General features: G+C 42.4%; 1 non-coding gene across 1 annotated transcript; it reads left to right on the top strand.

Annotated features, from left to right (window-relative positions):
• The first annotated feature begins 14,499 nt into the window (after positions 1–14,499).
• On the top strand, positions 14,500–14,606 carry LOC145110430 (small nucleolar RNA R71). Its single transcript, XR_013709807.1, has one exon. It is a non-coding gene; the product is annotated as a small nucleolar RNA R71 (small nucleolar RNA).
• The last annotated feature ends 237 nt before the right edge of the window (positions 14,607–14,843 follow it).

Raw genomic sequence — 14,843 nt, 5'->3', positions numbered from 1 at the left:
GTTAAGGTACTTCTAAATTCATCCCTTTGAGTTTATTATATGACATTTTGGTCCCTAAGTCCAAGAGAATGCGCCTTGAAGCCCTAGTGGAATTCTCGTAATTTTGGCAAGAGTAGTACGCCAAGTGTACATGTGTGTACGCTGAGCGTATACTTATATACGATGGGGTGTACTTGATAAAGTTGGAAACCCTAAATTTTTTGGGTTTGGGTGGTATTTAAACATCTTTATGGCCTCATTTCTCTTCACCTAAACAACCTCTACCCTCTCTTCATGATTTGAAACCCTAGAAGCATCTTGTGAGGCCATTTCAAGCATTAAAGAGTTTGTTTATGTTATTAGAAGAAGAAGGAAGGAGATCAAGCTCAACTTAGAGTAAGAAGCACCTTAGATCTGGGATTCATCTTTCATTTGCAAGCCTTTCAATGTATAAAGCTTTCACCTTTGTCTTTTAATCTTGTAGATCTAGAAATGGGGGTTTTATGTCACCTTTTTGGTCCCAAAAGTCTCATCTTGAAGCATGGCATGTTTTGGACGTATTGAGTTGTCCTTTCAGACCCTAGGAGGGGCCCTTAGCCATAAAAATGAAGTCCCTTTGGTTATATTTGCTCCATGCATCTTATAGGAGGTCTTAATGGATTAATACCTTGTTTTAAGCTCTTATTAGGCGTGTAAATTCATAAAGTATGAAACTTTATGACTCTAGGGTGTGTTTTGGTCATGGATCTAAAATATGGACTTAAGTGCTTAAGCCATTAAGCACTAAATGGAGTTTGGAGGCTGCGAGGGTACGCCCCACGTACATGGGAGTACGCCCCGCATACTCAGTTAACCACCCTAATGGTGGTCTTCTGCGAGGCTTCACATACGCTAAGCGTACCTCCGGAGTACGCCCCGTGTACTCGCATGGGCCAGCCTTGTTGAGTTGACTCGGTTGGGTTGACTCAGTTGACTTAGTGGGTTTGACCAGTTGAATTTGACTTTAACTTTGACCAAGTTTGACCTTGAGGGTATTTTGGGTATTTTGGGATTTTGATGGAAATTGTCACTTGGTGGAAATAGGTATCGGTTCGAGAGCTGAGATTCAGAGTTAGACCTCATCAGTTCTGTTCAGTTTGCAAGGTGAGTTTTCCTCACTTTACTTATGGGTTGAAAGCACCAAGGCCGGCCCAATGGTTTGATAACCTGATATTCATTGATATGTTGAGTATGGAATAGATATGCATGCTAGTTTTGATATGCTAGTCTGGTAGATCCGTACGACTACCTATGATACTGTCTGTATGATTATCTGTATATGTTAGTATCGGTTATATATCAACATATTGTATGGGTTGGGTTGAGGTTGTACTGCATAAAGCGATAGCCAACAAACCCTGGAGCAATCCAGATATGAGTTTAGGGTCGGGTAGGGCATGCCAGACTTATACTGAAGGCTCATGAGCATTCCAGATACAAGCTAAGGGTCGGGTAGGGCATGTCAGAATTGTACTGAGGGCTTGGTGGTATTCAGTCTTAGGACTGATCTGGTCGGGGAGGAAGCCAGTCATAAGCTATGGGCCCTGAGGGCAATCCAGAATTATGTTGTGGGCTTAGGGGTAATCCAGTCTTTTAGCTGTGGACCCATTGCATGTTGTTATTATATATGTGTTATTTGTTTATGTGTTCGTATTTTGGGGGAAACTCACTAAGCTTTGGGCTTACAGTTTTGGGTTATGTTTCAGGTACTTCAGACGATCGTAGGAAGGCGAAGGCGTGATCGTACACTTCCTCGTGTTTTGACTTATGATTTTGGGAAACTTTGATATGGAACATGTTTTGAAAACTATGTTGTAAACAATTTATGATTCTTGGTTGTTTTTAAAAGTTCAAAATTTTCATGATTTTTATGGGTGTTACAAGTTGGTATCATAGCTTTGGTTTGAGTGAATTGGAGGAATACTCATGTGAATCCAGTCTCAAACTAAGGAAAAAGATTTAAAAACAATTTTCAAAGTGTTTTTAAAATAATCAAGGAGGATGCGATGTGTACGATCAGCCGGATCCAGTAAGTAGACCCCAAATTACCACACTATTATTTGATATTGTGATATGTTAGAACAACATGATAGAGATAGGCTAGGGATCTTCAGGAATTGCATGATAGAATTGTCTGGTTACATGATGCTTGATAGCCTAGGATCCTTCTTTATATGAAATTGACATCATTACTGTAGTTGCTTAGTATATGCACCATGGTTATACATAACTAAGATTCTATAGCCTGAGAATGTTTGGTTTGGCCTTATTTCCTATTCTTTATTTGATGAAGGGCTTAGGTTAGTATTAGATATTCGACTGTCTATAGGGTCCAGTGTTATGTATGATTAGCATACACGAGTGCTGCAGGGTTGGTGGAAGTTTTATGGATGAGTTGTGTATGGTTAGCCGATCAGTCTCGTGATGTTTAGCCTTCCTTTAGGGAGTGAGTAGTGAGTGTATGAGTATGCTAGTATATATTGTTAGGGTTGTTGTGATGATCCTCTGAGACAAATACGGGTAGGTGTGGAAGGTAGTATGTGCTCGTACTACTGAAACCATAGAACCCGTACGCGTAACAGGGAAGTCACAACCCCCTAGGGCTTTTTTGGGAGTTGGTTCCCCTAATGTTATGTGTGTTATCTGATATATCCTTGGTTTATTTTCAGTATGGCGATGACGAGATAATTTGAGGCTGGATCCGGATCGGGATCGGGAGCTGGCAGTCAGGGTGGGCCAGCAGTGACTGCGGACCGTATCAGAGAGATTATCCATGAGGAGGTTGTGACTATTTTCTGGGGGTAGATACCGAAGCTTTTTGGATCTATCAAGACCGCGATGATGGAGTTCTTTGATGACAGATACACAGCCATTGCTGAGATTGCTGCTGCTGCAGCCTCCGTAGTCGTCGCGACTGTAGGGGCTAGTGTTGGACGGGTTTTTTCAGTATCGAGACTCCGATAATACGAAGCCCCGACTTTTGATGGAGTACAGGACCCGATCATAGCCACGAGCTGGCTATCTGATGTTGAGGGATGCTTTTTCACATGCTCTTGCCCAACTGACCAGAAGGTCAGGTGCGCTCTAAACATTCTAAGGTACGGAGCGAAGGATTGCTGGAGACTTGCTACTAGTTCGTTTTCTTCTGATCATAGAGTTTTTGTGTATTGGGAGTAGTTCTTAGAGGTGTTCCACTCCAGATATGTGTCACTGGTGGAGCGTGAGAGGTTGGCCCAAGAATACCTGGATTTGAGGCAGGGGATAGAGTCGGTGACGAAGATCACCAAGATGTTTACGGAGAGGGCCATGTTTTGTCCTGAGTTTGCTGCTTTTGAGCAAGCTCAGATGACCCGTTACTTAAGCATGCTCAAGTCGGAGATCAGACAATTTGTATCCACCCAACGCCATGGTTCTTTGTTGGATTTGCAGGAGGCCACCAGGCGGCGTGAGATTGAGTTGGAACTCCAGAAGAGAGAGCAGAGACCGGCCCCGGCGTAGTCGCAACCTGCACCGAAGCGGTTCAAGGCCGCTGATATCAGATCTGGGGTTCAGAAGGGTCGCACTTGTGAGAAGTGCGACAAAGTTCATGAGGCTACTTTCCGATCATCTTCTGGGTGCCACATTTGTGGCCAGCGGGGCCATATGGCGAGGGATTACCGCCATCAGGCCCCAACACTCAGCTCCAAGATTTGTTACCATTACGACCAGGTTAGCCATATGAAGGCCAACTGCCCCTCACTTGCTGCTGGGCCAACGCACGCTCCAGTATCGACTACTTTGAGGATCACAGATGGGAGTCAGGGCAGGGTGGAGCCCCCTAGGGCTCGAGGTCGCACTTTCCAACTCACTGCTGAGGAGGCCAGAGCAGCTCCAAATGTTGTGACTGGTATGTTTCTATCCATTATCTTGTTGATTATGTTTTTATGTTATGATTATATGTGTGCCTTTATTAGGTACGTTCCTAGTGAACTCTTTGCATGCTCTTGTGTTGTTTGACTCGGGTGCGAGTCGGTCCTTTGTATCTCGATCGTTCAGTAGAGAGTTTGATATGCCTATTCAGGAGTTAGATTGTATGTTGCGGGTTTCTATCGCCAATGAACACGTGGTTTCTGCGTCTTCAGTGTATTAGGGTTGTGTATTGGAGATCTTCGGGGTACCTTATCCAATTGATCTGATCCCTATTCCCATGGGGGATGTTTGCGTGATTGTGGGTATGGATTGGCTGAGCCGATTTGGTGCCATCATTGATTGTGAGGACCAATGAGTGGTAGTTCGAACCCGAAGTGGGGGAGAACTGGTTATCTATGGTGAGGGCATCAGGATGGGTTCAGGGTTTTGTTCAGCAGCCCGGGCTCGTCAGTATATTCAGCATGGGTGTGCGGGCTACTTGGCTTATGTGGTGGATACGCGTGTTGGGGATCAGATTTCAGTTTTAGAGGTCCCAGTTGTCAGGGAGTTTGTAGATGTGTTTTCGGAGGAGTTACTCGGTGTGCCTCCCGAGAGGCAGGTCGAGTTCAGGATTGACCTTGTGCTAGGTGCGGCCCCTATTGACAAGACGCCATACCACTTGGCACCGCCTGAGATACATGATTTGTCATATCAGTTGCAGGAGTTGCTAGGCAAGCAGTTCATCAGACCGAGCAGTTCTCCGTGGGGAGCATCGATACTGTTCGTTAAGAAGAGGATGGTTCACAATGGATGTGCATTGATTACTGGGAGTTGAACAAGTTAAAGGTGAAGAACTGGTATCCCCTCCCGCGGATTAACGACCTCTTTGATCAGCTGCAGGGTGCATCTTGGTTCTCCAAGATAAATCTGAGATCTGGGTATCATTAGGTCAGAGTGAGAGAAAAGGACATGGAGAAGACCGCATTCTGGATTAGTTATGGGCATTACGAGTTCGTGGTGATGTCATTTGGGCTCACCAATGCGCCTGTGGTGTTTATGGATTTGATGAATCGGGTATGCAGGACGATGCTCGATCGTTCATTCATTGTGTTTATCGATGATATCTTGGTGTATTCCAAGACCAGAGAGCAGCATAAGGAGCATCTTCGTGAGCTTCTGGGGGTTTTGAGGTGAGAATGGCTTTGTGCTAAGTTCTCGAAGTGCGAGTTTTGGTTTCGAGAGGTCCAGTTCCTTAGGCACCTCGTTAACCAGGATAGGATTTTGGTTGATCCGGTCAAGATCGAGGTTGTGATGCAGTGGGAGGTTCCGAAATCTCCCCCAGATATCATGAGTTTCTTGGGTTTGGCAGGGTACTATCGGAGATTCATTCAAGATTTCTCCAAGATTGCGGTACCCATCACTCGTCTGAAGAGGAAGGGAGTTGATTTCTGAGGGGGCCCTGAGCAACAGTCAGCATTTGATACCCTTCGGCAGAGGTTATGCGAGGCCCCAATATTGACCCTACCGGAGGGAATTGAGGATTTCATGGTATTCTGTGATGCTTCCATCACTGGTTTGGGGGCATTCCTCATGCAGAGAGGACGGGTGATTGCTTATGCTTCGCGACAGCTGAAGCCGCACGAGAGGCGATATCCCACTCATGACATGGAGTTGGGGGCAATGGTTTTTGCCCTCAAGATTTAGAGGCACTATCTGTATGGGGTCCGTTGTACTATCTACACGGATCACAAAAGCCTGAGGCATATTATGGATCAGCCGAACCTGAACATGAGGCACCACAGGTGGCTGGATGTAGTCAAGGATTATGACTGCGATATCCTTCACCATCCGGGTAAAGTGAATGTAGTGACGAATGCTTTGAGCCGCAAGTCAGTTGGGTCTTCAGAAAGGGTGGTGTGTATGAGGATATCAGTTGATTCTTCGCTTTTGGGATTGATCAGGGAGGCTCGGGCCGAGGGAGTTCAAAAGGAGAACTGGAAGAAAGAGAGGATCTGAGGTGAGATTGACAGATTTGTCATGGATAGTCAAGGGCTTTTGACCCGGTCAGGTCTGGATTCTAGTTTCTGGTGGGATCAGCCAGGTTGTATTGGAGGAGGCTCATAAGTCTTATTTTTCTATTCATCTGGGGCCACCAAGATGTATCGGGATTTGAGATTGAGCTATTGTTTCCATGTATGAAGACGGAGATAGCCTAGTATGTGGAGAGATGCTTGACCTACAGGATGGTCAAGGCTGAGCATCAGAGGCCGCATGGCAAGCTGCAGCCTCTGGAGATTCCCATGTAGAAATGGAAGCAGATTTCAATGGATTTTATCACCAAGTTGCCGACGACGGCAAATGGTTTTGATGCTATATGGGTCATCGTGGATCGATTGAACAAGAGTGCCCACTTTCTAGCAATTCGGGAGAGTTCTTCGGCCTAGAAGTTGGCTGATGTGTATGTTCATGAGATCGTTGCTCGCCATGGGGTTTCGGTCTCCATTGTTTCAAACCGTGATGTTCGGTTCACCTCCCGTTTCTGGCAGAAGTTCCATGAGGAACTGGGCACGAGGTTGCACTTCAGCACTGCTTATCATCCGCAGACCGACGGTCATAGTGAGTGGACGATACAGACCCTTGAGGACATGTTGCGGGCTTGTGTCATCGATTTCGGTGGGAGCTGGGATTCCTACCTACCTCTTGTGGATTTTTCCTACAAAAACAGTTATCACTCCAACATTGGTGCTCCTCCTTTCGAGCGCTTGTATGGGCGGAGATGTAGTACCCCGATTTTTTGGGATGAGGTTGGTAACAGGGTTATGGGGAGGACCGAAGTGGTCGTTCAGACCACGGAGCTGATTAAGCAGATCAGGCAGAGACTGCAGATCGCTCATAGTCGGCAGAAGAGCTATGTCGACCGACGTCGATCCGAGTTGGACTTTCAGGTCGGCGATATGGTATTACTAAAGGTCTTACCTTGGAAAAGTGTGATACGCTTCAGGAAGAGGGTGAAGATGGGCCCCCGGTATATTGGGCCTTTTCAGGTAATTGCTAGCGTTGGCAAGGTTACTTACAGATTGGATCTTCCTGAGGAGCTCAGTCAGATTCATAACTCTTTCCATGTTTCGCAGCTGCAAAAGTGTGTATTGGATGAGGATGCAGTAGCTTCCTTGGATGATATTCAAGTCGATGGGCGCCTGAACTATATGGAGAATTCGGTGGCTATCCTGGAAAGGAAGGAGAAGGTTTTGCGTAACAAGGAAATACCTGATGTGCACGGAAGTACCCACTAATTTTAATATTTATAACCTAACAAACTTAGACTAACTATGCACTTATAGGCAGTGTACCTAGTCAGATTACAGTATAGCTTGGGTAAGTCGGGTGTCGCTCACAGGGAACGGTGTTATTAATTAATCTATTTACTACTAAATTAATCTAATTATTAACAAGCTAAAAAGGGTTTTTATCTGATTTTGCAAGATCAGACTAACTTAACTCAAGTTCAATCAATAATTAAAAACACACTCTTATCCAGTTCGAATCCACTTCGTCCTTATGGCTAGCTAATAATTATGGATTATTAAGTTGGTTGTTATTATATTAGTAATTTAGGTCTAAATTTACCAATAGTTAATTAATTCATGTAAAAGTATGTATAGTCACACACAATTAAACACAGAACCAATTATGTTTATGAATATGCTATGTAAGATTTATCGTGTAAACACAATTATAGTCATAATCTATGTTCTCTAGCACAGCAAAGTTAATTACTTCAATTACTAACTCAGATTTTGGTCGATCCTAGCTCTAGTAATTCAATGTTCACTAAATTACTAGGTTATCAAGTTCATGCAGTTAATGGTCACTAAACTACACATAACATGAATTTAAACAACTAAAGCAACGACATAAGCATGCTAGGTAACAATAATTCAAACACAAGCAATTCACCAACTAAATAAATCCATATAAAATTATGTTATTCATAAGTTAGAAGCTTCATCTAGCTAGATAAGAGTAGCTAGATTCAGCTGCTCATAGTAGCAACTAACACATAAACACAACTCAAATAAGAAAACATGTTCATAAGGATCAAACAAATAACTTAATTATGAACTTTTACTCTTTTGGTGTTGAAAACCCTTTTTCCAGAGCCTTACTTCTTCTGTAAATCGTCTCCTGGAACCTCTTCCTTCAGCCAAAAGTCTCCCAAATCGTAATGGGCAAAGGTATTTATAACATCTTTAAATTTCCCGTTCACGTCGTGAGAATTTAAGACTCACGTCGTGAACTTCGAGATAATCGTGTTCGGCAAGGATTCCTTCACCCGGATGCTTATCTTCTAAAACTCTCTACTCACGTCGTGAACCATGAACTGTTCACGTCGTGAGTACGTCTTTTGGGTGTTTTTTCGTTCTTCTTTTCTTCAAGCCCCCCAAAGTTCCAAGTATTGTTACTTCTGGTCCCTTTCTTTGAAAATACTTCTATTTGGCTGCACATAACAATTTATCCTTATAAGTACCATAATTCTGTGCAAATAACCAAAATATTTAATAAAACGTAGATCAATATTGCCTAAAACTATGTATAAATATGGCAATATCAAAATACCCCACACTTAGGCTTTGCTTGCCCTCAAGCAAATCTACTTATTTAAACTTAAACCTTCATCACTAGCATTACATAGAACAATCCAATTCCAGCTCAGCCATTATGCCAAGACCTCAATGTATGCATTTGTGTCTAAATTTTTTCCTAAATGACCCCCCATACTTTAAATACTCACAAATTTCATAAACAATTACACACTTCTTTCGAACAATGCTCTTTTTATGCAACCCTCCGAATCCATCCTCAGAGAGCTTTCTAACCTCAAGATATTTTTGTAAAGCTACCCAAGCATACATAAACTAGAGAATTATAACTTTTTAGAAGATACCACAACTTGGAGCTCTTGAATTCTTCTTTTCTTTAATGTTTGATCTTTCACTTCATTGAATTTACTTCTTTCATGATTTTTGACATCTTTAACTTTTGATTCTTTAGAACTTTGATCTTCTGATCTTCAACTTTGATAGCTCCAAAATTCTTCAAGAATTTTTACTTTTCGGTAATTTCTCTCTTTTTTTTACATGTATAACTCACTTTTTTTTATATCACTCAAAAACCTACATGCTTAAGCAGGGGCGCTTAACTTCAACATTTATTGGTTAAGACATATCTTTCCTGGATACATTTCAGGTTTAGGCTGCTAAACATGTTGCATTCCTCAAACTAAGCAGGGTTATGTTTTTGTTCCATAATTTCACTAAAATAAGGGAGGCCACAAATGCATTATAACGTATATCGGCTCAACTAAACATTTGAGCTCTTATCGGATCATTCCACTAGCAAGTACAGTTCAAATTATTACTACTAGATCCAATTAATAAAAATTTTAAAATCTACCAAATTATCTAGCAATTTACTTTTTCTACTTCTACCCCCTACCCCACACTTATTTCATACAATGCCCTCATTATATGCTTAAAAGAATATAAAAATTAAGAGAAGGGAGAAAAAGGAACAGACTCCCCTGAGATAGTGGCGTGATCAAAACTTCAAAAGTGTGGAAAAACGTGCATCTCGAATATGGACCTCTTTAAAATAAGAACTCGGACTTGAACTTGCGAAACCAGCCATCAATCAAAACTTCAATCTTCAAAAAGAATGGTGCAAGCCTCCAAATCATGTAGACAATGTGGGAAAGCATACGCCACATTGTATATTAGAGAAAACAGCCCATCGAATCGTCACAAAAGTGTCATAAGGAATGGTAGTAATTCCGTGTAATGAAGAAGAACGGAACGAAATGAATATGGTGGAAATTCACAATTCACGACGTGAATCAGTACAGGCTCACGACGTGAAGTCGCTGAATTGCGCATTCTGAATTTCCTTGGAACTTTGTTCACGACGTGAGAAATAAAGGGTCACGACGTGAACTCTGGGTAAACCAGAATGAAAACTGCCTTCTTCCTTGTAAATGCATATACTCCACTCATCATCTTAACGAATTAAGACCCTTCTAAATTAAGTGTATTTTGACGACTCTTCTAACTATAACCTCTCTCTCGACTCACCCCACACTTATTTCTAATTGTGGGTTTCGACTTTCAACTTCTAAACTGGAACGACACTCGCTTAAACGAACACGACTCTTGACTTGACCTTACTCCTTCCCCAAGACTCCTTAGCAAACTGAAAGTTAACAACCAAAGAAGAGCAAAGTAACATAATATCTTAAAGTCGTACAATCCAAAAAAAATTTAAAAACAAACCAAACAAGTCTAAAATAAACAAAATAAAACTAATTGATCAATCATCTTCATCCTCCTCGTTTGCTCCACTAGTGCCCGCCCCATCTCCTCCATGTCCTCGATACTCCGTCGACCTCAGGCAAATTGGGTAATGATACCCCAAATGAGGCGGCTGCTCCACCCCAAGGTGTCGAACCACGTTCTCCATGGTACCCCCAATCCAGTTGAATCTCAATGATAACTGGTCAAAATACCCAGCCATATCATTCCCAAAAGGTGCTCCTACCATGGGTGCGGGTGGATGCATTGGCTGTCCTCTCTCTCCTCTTCCTCTCACGTTTCTTCTCCTAGGTCGTGGCTGTGGTTGTTGTTCTGGTTGTGTATCAGGCTGCTAATCACCCTCATTACCCTCATCATCTGAAGGGACCATTCCCCAATGCGACCCAAAGTTTCTGACAACCCGCATGGTCTCCAAATACCCCATGCCAAACTCATTCTCATCCACACAAGTCATGGAACGAGTAATATCAGGGACAAGCAAATGATATGAGCGGGCCAAACGCGTAATAAATTGCCCTCCACAAATAGGGCTCCCTGGGCGAGAACTAGCTGCAGACCCGGCCAGAAAACGTGCCAAAAAATACGGAATGTTGCAACACACTCCGGGCTGCAAGATACACCATAAGAAGAATAGATTTTGCTTTGTTACTTTGTCTCCATGCCTCCTATGATTGATGGAGAATGTGATGAAACGGTGGAGTAAACGGTGGATAGGGGACCGAATACTACTCTCGGGAGACACTCCAGAATTAAAAATCCCGGATGCAATATTATGCAAGAAAGCATATCCAGTGACACCCTCCGTGTATCCTCTAGCTGCCTCGCTCAAGAACATACCAAATTCGGGAATCATTGCCTCTTGTCGATCATATATTCCAACCCTCCAAGCGAATTCAACGAGGCTGCACTCCCGATACTCACCCCCTAACCGGAATACCAAAGCTTGCGGCCAATGTGGGTCTAGGACAGTCTCCTGGAATGTCACTGTTGAGAAAAACTCAACACAAAATTCCTTATACACCCTCTCTTGGATCCGAAATAGGTTGAGCCAACCCGAGCAAGTGAACGAATACCCATCTCCAATAAATATTTTTGTCAAAAACGGGGACAGCCTTTCCACGAGCCCGACTTCCCTCAACCGCATTCAATTGATTGTAGGAGCAACAGCAATCTCTCGGTTGTAGAGCCACCCTAATTTGTTGTTCCATCGGGTCAAGATGTCTCGGGACATTGTTGTGGGAAAATTGTAAAACGGGTGTAAACCCGCAACTCCAAGAGGTGCCTCCCTTCTAGGACCCATTTCTGCAAAAACAAGCAACAAACACAGCCAAAAGAAACAACCCACAAGTTTAGAAATAAAAGAAACAGAAAACTGTTCAGCCCAGAATTCACGTCGTGAGTTCGTCATCGATGTCAAATTCTGTTCTGTTCCTGTACAAATCGGCCAATACAATGCTGAGGGTTTACTCCTATGTTATTTTCGACCATAAATCGTCTACATTCCAAGGCTAATTCACGAATTCTAGGGCATACATTTCAACTAACTAACAAACCCTAAACCTAAGTTCAACTATTAGAGAAGAATTAAACGTAGTACTTAAGAACCGTTACCTTAGATTGAAGTATTACGTAAGCAAAAAGGAAAATACAGTGGTTATCGGCCAATATCGAACGTAGGGGACCAGCTGCCGCTTTCACTTCGTGAGGAATAAACAAAGTGAGGTCAAACTGATTCCTTATCCTTTAATCTGTGGTCCCGAATAATTTACAACTCACATCGTGAATCCATAATGGTTCACGTCGTGCGTTTTGTCTGGACTCTAAAATTGGGCCATTTAAGTAGGAAGTGGGCTAAGGCATAAAAAATAGTTATCATAAAATATTTATGCCTGTATTCCATCTGAATTCACGTCGTGAATCCGAAATGGTTCACGTCGTGAGTCCTTTCTGATCATGAAATTTATTAATTTCTCCAAATTTAATTTTGTAAGATATTCAATAAGTGTTACCACTTGATTTTAATGACTCCTTATGCAGATAATAATTCGGATGACATGATCGACTTCTTAAGAACTAAAAACATGCTAAAAACTAAAAAGAAAAAGAAAGAAAATGCAAACCAAACTCGGGTTGCCTCCCGAGAAGCGCTTCTTTTTGAGGAGTCTTGAGCTGGACTCCGTGCCTCCTACGTTGAATCATCTGAAGAGTTCACCACCAGGATCTTTTGCTCCTTGAAACGCCTCTTGTAAGCTTGAACACGTCTTTTATACGCCTTTTTCGAATTTTCCTTTTTAGCTTTGACCTCGTCTCCATCAATCTTGCGTTTGGTCCCTTTAGTCTCTATCTTGTCTTCATACTTACACTCCATAGTGTCCTTTTCTTCCTTTACCACTGGACTTGTTATTTTTGATGTAACCTCCTCTTCATCACTCGTCATCTCATCATCTTCCTTGCTCACCCAAGAAGTTGGATTCGTGTAGGCAATGACTTCAACTAAAAATGGAACATATGCTCTCGGTTTTGTTCTTTTAACTTGTTGAATTGTTTTGATTTCTTCTTCCATGAGCTTCTCTAATTCTTCAAGTTCATTTTCTTCATCAATGTTGAAAACCTCTTCTCGAGCATGATTCCCTTGGAAACCATCTTCTATTCCAAAAATTTCCTTCTCATCCCCAACTCTCAAGGTGAGCTTGGATTCGCGTATATCAACCAGAGCTCCAACAGTGTTAAGTAACGGGTGACCAAGAATAATTGGAACATTGGGATCTTCTTTCATATCTAAAACCACAAAGTCTATTGGAAAAATGAATTTCCCAATTTTCACGAGAATATCTTCCACAATGCCCCGGGGCTGTGTCACTGAACGGTTTGCCATGTGAATAGTCATCTTTGTAGCCTTCAACTTCTGAATATTTAATTTTTGATAAAAACGAATAAGGCATCAAATTTATGCTAGCCCCAGAATCGGCTAAAGCATAAACCTTCATATTATTCCCAAACTCACATGGGAGAGTGAGTCGTCCATGATCCCCCATCTTCTTAGGTATTTCTCCCAACACAGCTTTTGAGCTTTGCTCACTTAGAATCACCTTAGAATTCTCCTTTAATTGATGACGAGTGTCTAACAAGTCTTGTAAGAACTTAGCATATTCTGGAACTTTTTCAAGTGAACCAATAAAAGGAGTATTGATAGGAATACCCTTCAATTGCTTGATAAACTCCAGATGTTCTCTCTCCAGTGGACTGAGATTAGCTCTAGATGGGAATGGCAAAGGTGGTTTATAAGCTGGAACAGATACGGATTTCTTCTGTTCAGACTGAGCCCACGACGTGAGCATGGCGGGTTCACAACGTGAACTGGGTATTCCAGCAGATTCTTCAATTTCGAGCTTCGGCTTCTTTGGCTTTGGATCGGGCTGTTGTGGCTCCACTTCTAAGGCTTCTAGGAACTCAGAAATCGCCTCTTCTTCAATATCTATGGCCATTACGTGAGATTGGATTTTGTTTTCAGGATTTTTCGGGAACATCTTCTCATTAACCAAAGTGGTGATTCTTTATTAATGCTTGCTGATTCTTTATTAATGCTTGCTGATCTATCATCATTTCGTGATGATTCTTCAATATAGTTCTTTGTTATTTCATTGCAGTGTCAGTAGCATCGTATCTTTTTTCTGAAGCTTCCATGAATTTCATCAACATGGTCTCTAATTCTGATTTCATCTCAACTGGTGGTTGCTCTCTTTGGTAGAAGCCTCGGCCAGTTTGCCTAAATTTCTCTTCTTTTTTCTTCTTGTATTCTTCGTAAGGCAGCCACTCTTTCTTTGGTTTTCTCCAATCTTCATCATACTTGTCCCCACTTGAGTAGCATACTTGAGCTTTCTTGTTTCCATATTCATCCATATTGCAATCCTTTGTCAAGTGTGGGCCACTACATCTCTCGTAACCAACTCGAATTGCATGAATTGATTGGTCCAATTGAGTCAATCTCCAATCCATAGTGTTAAGCATTGCCATCACATCAGCCATCTCTTCAGTTTGTGTACCTCCACTGCCTTTTATTCCATCACGCCCTGGGTTGTGATACTCACGAGAGTGCCTTGAAAACTCTTCAATCAACTCCTTGGCCTGATTTGGGTTCTTCTTCGTTAGTGGTCCTTGCGAATCAAGGAGTTGTCTAGTCATGACATTCACCCCATCATAAAATACCAACATCTCTTGCTGAATATTGAGGTCATGTTGAGGACAATTCCTTAACAACCCCTTGTAGCGTTCCCAGGCCTCGTATAATGACTCCCCCGGATTTTTCTCAAAGTTGGCAATTGCCGTCTTGAGTTTAGAGATTTTGGAGGGTGGACAAAACTGATCTAGAAATCTCTCACGCAATTGGGCCCATGTGGTGATTGTACCAGGTGGGAGTGCCTTTAACCAGTCTTTTGCTGCTCCCTTGAAAGTGACTGGTAGCATCCTTAGCAAAGTTGTCTCCCTTGGGATATTGGGAGTATTAAAATAATCCGCAATATCGTTCACCTCGTCTAAGTGTTTGAAAGCATCCTCGTGATCCTTCCCGTAAAA

This window comes from Lactuca virosa, chromosome 4, assembly GCF_052849685.1.
Source record: "Lactuca virosa cultivar CGN04683 chromosome 4, Lactuca_virosa_CGN04683_v6, whole genome shotgun sequence".
Taxonomy (NCBI): Eukaryota; Viridiplantae; Streptophyta; class Magnoliopsida; order Asterales; family Asteraceae; genus Lactuca; species Lactuca virosa.
Note: the sequence above shows the minus strand (reverse complement) of the source record. Positions and strands in the feature narration are given on the sequence as shown.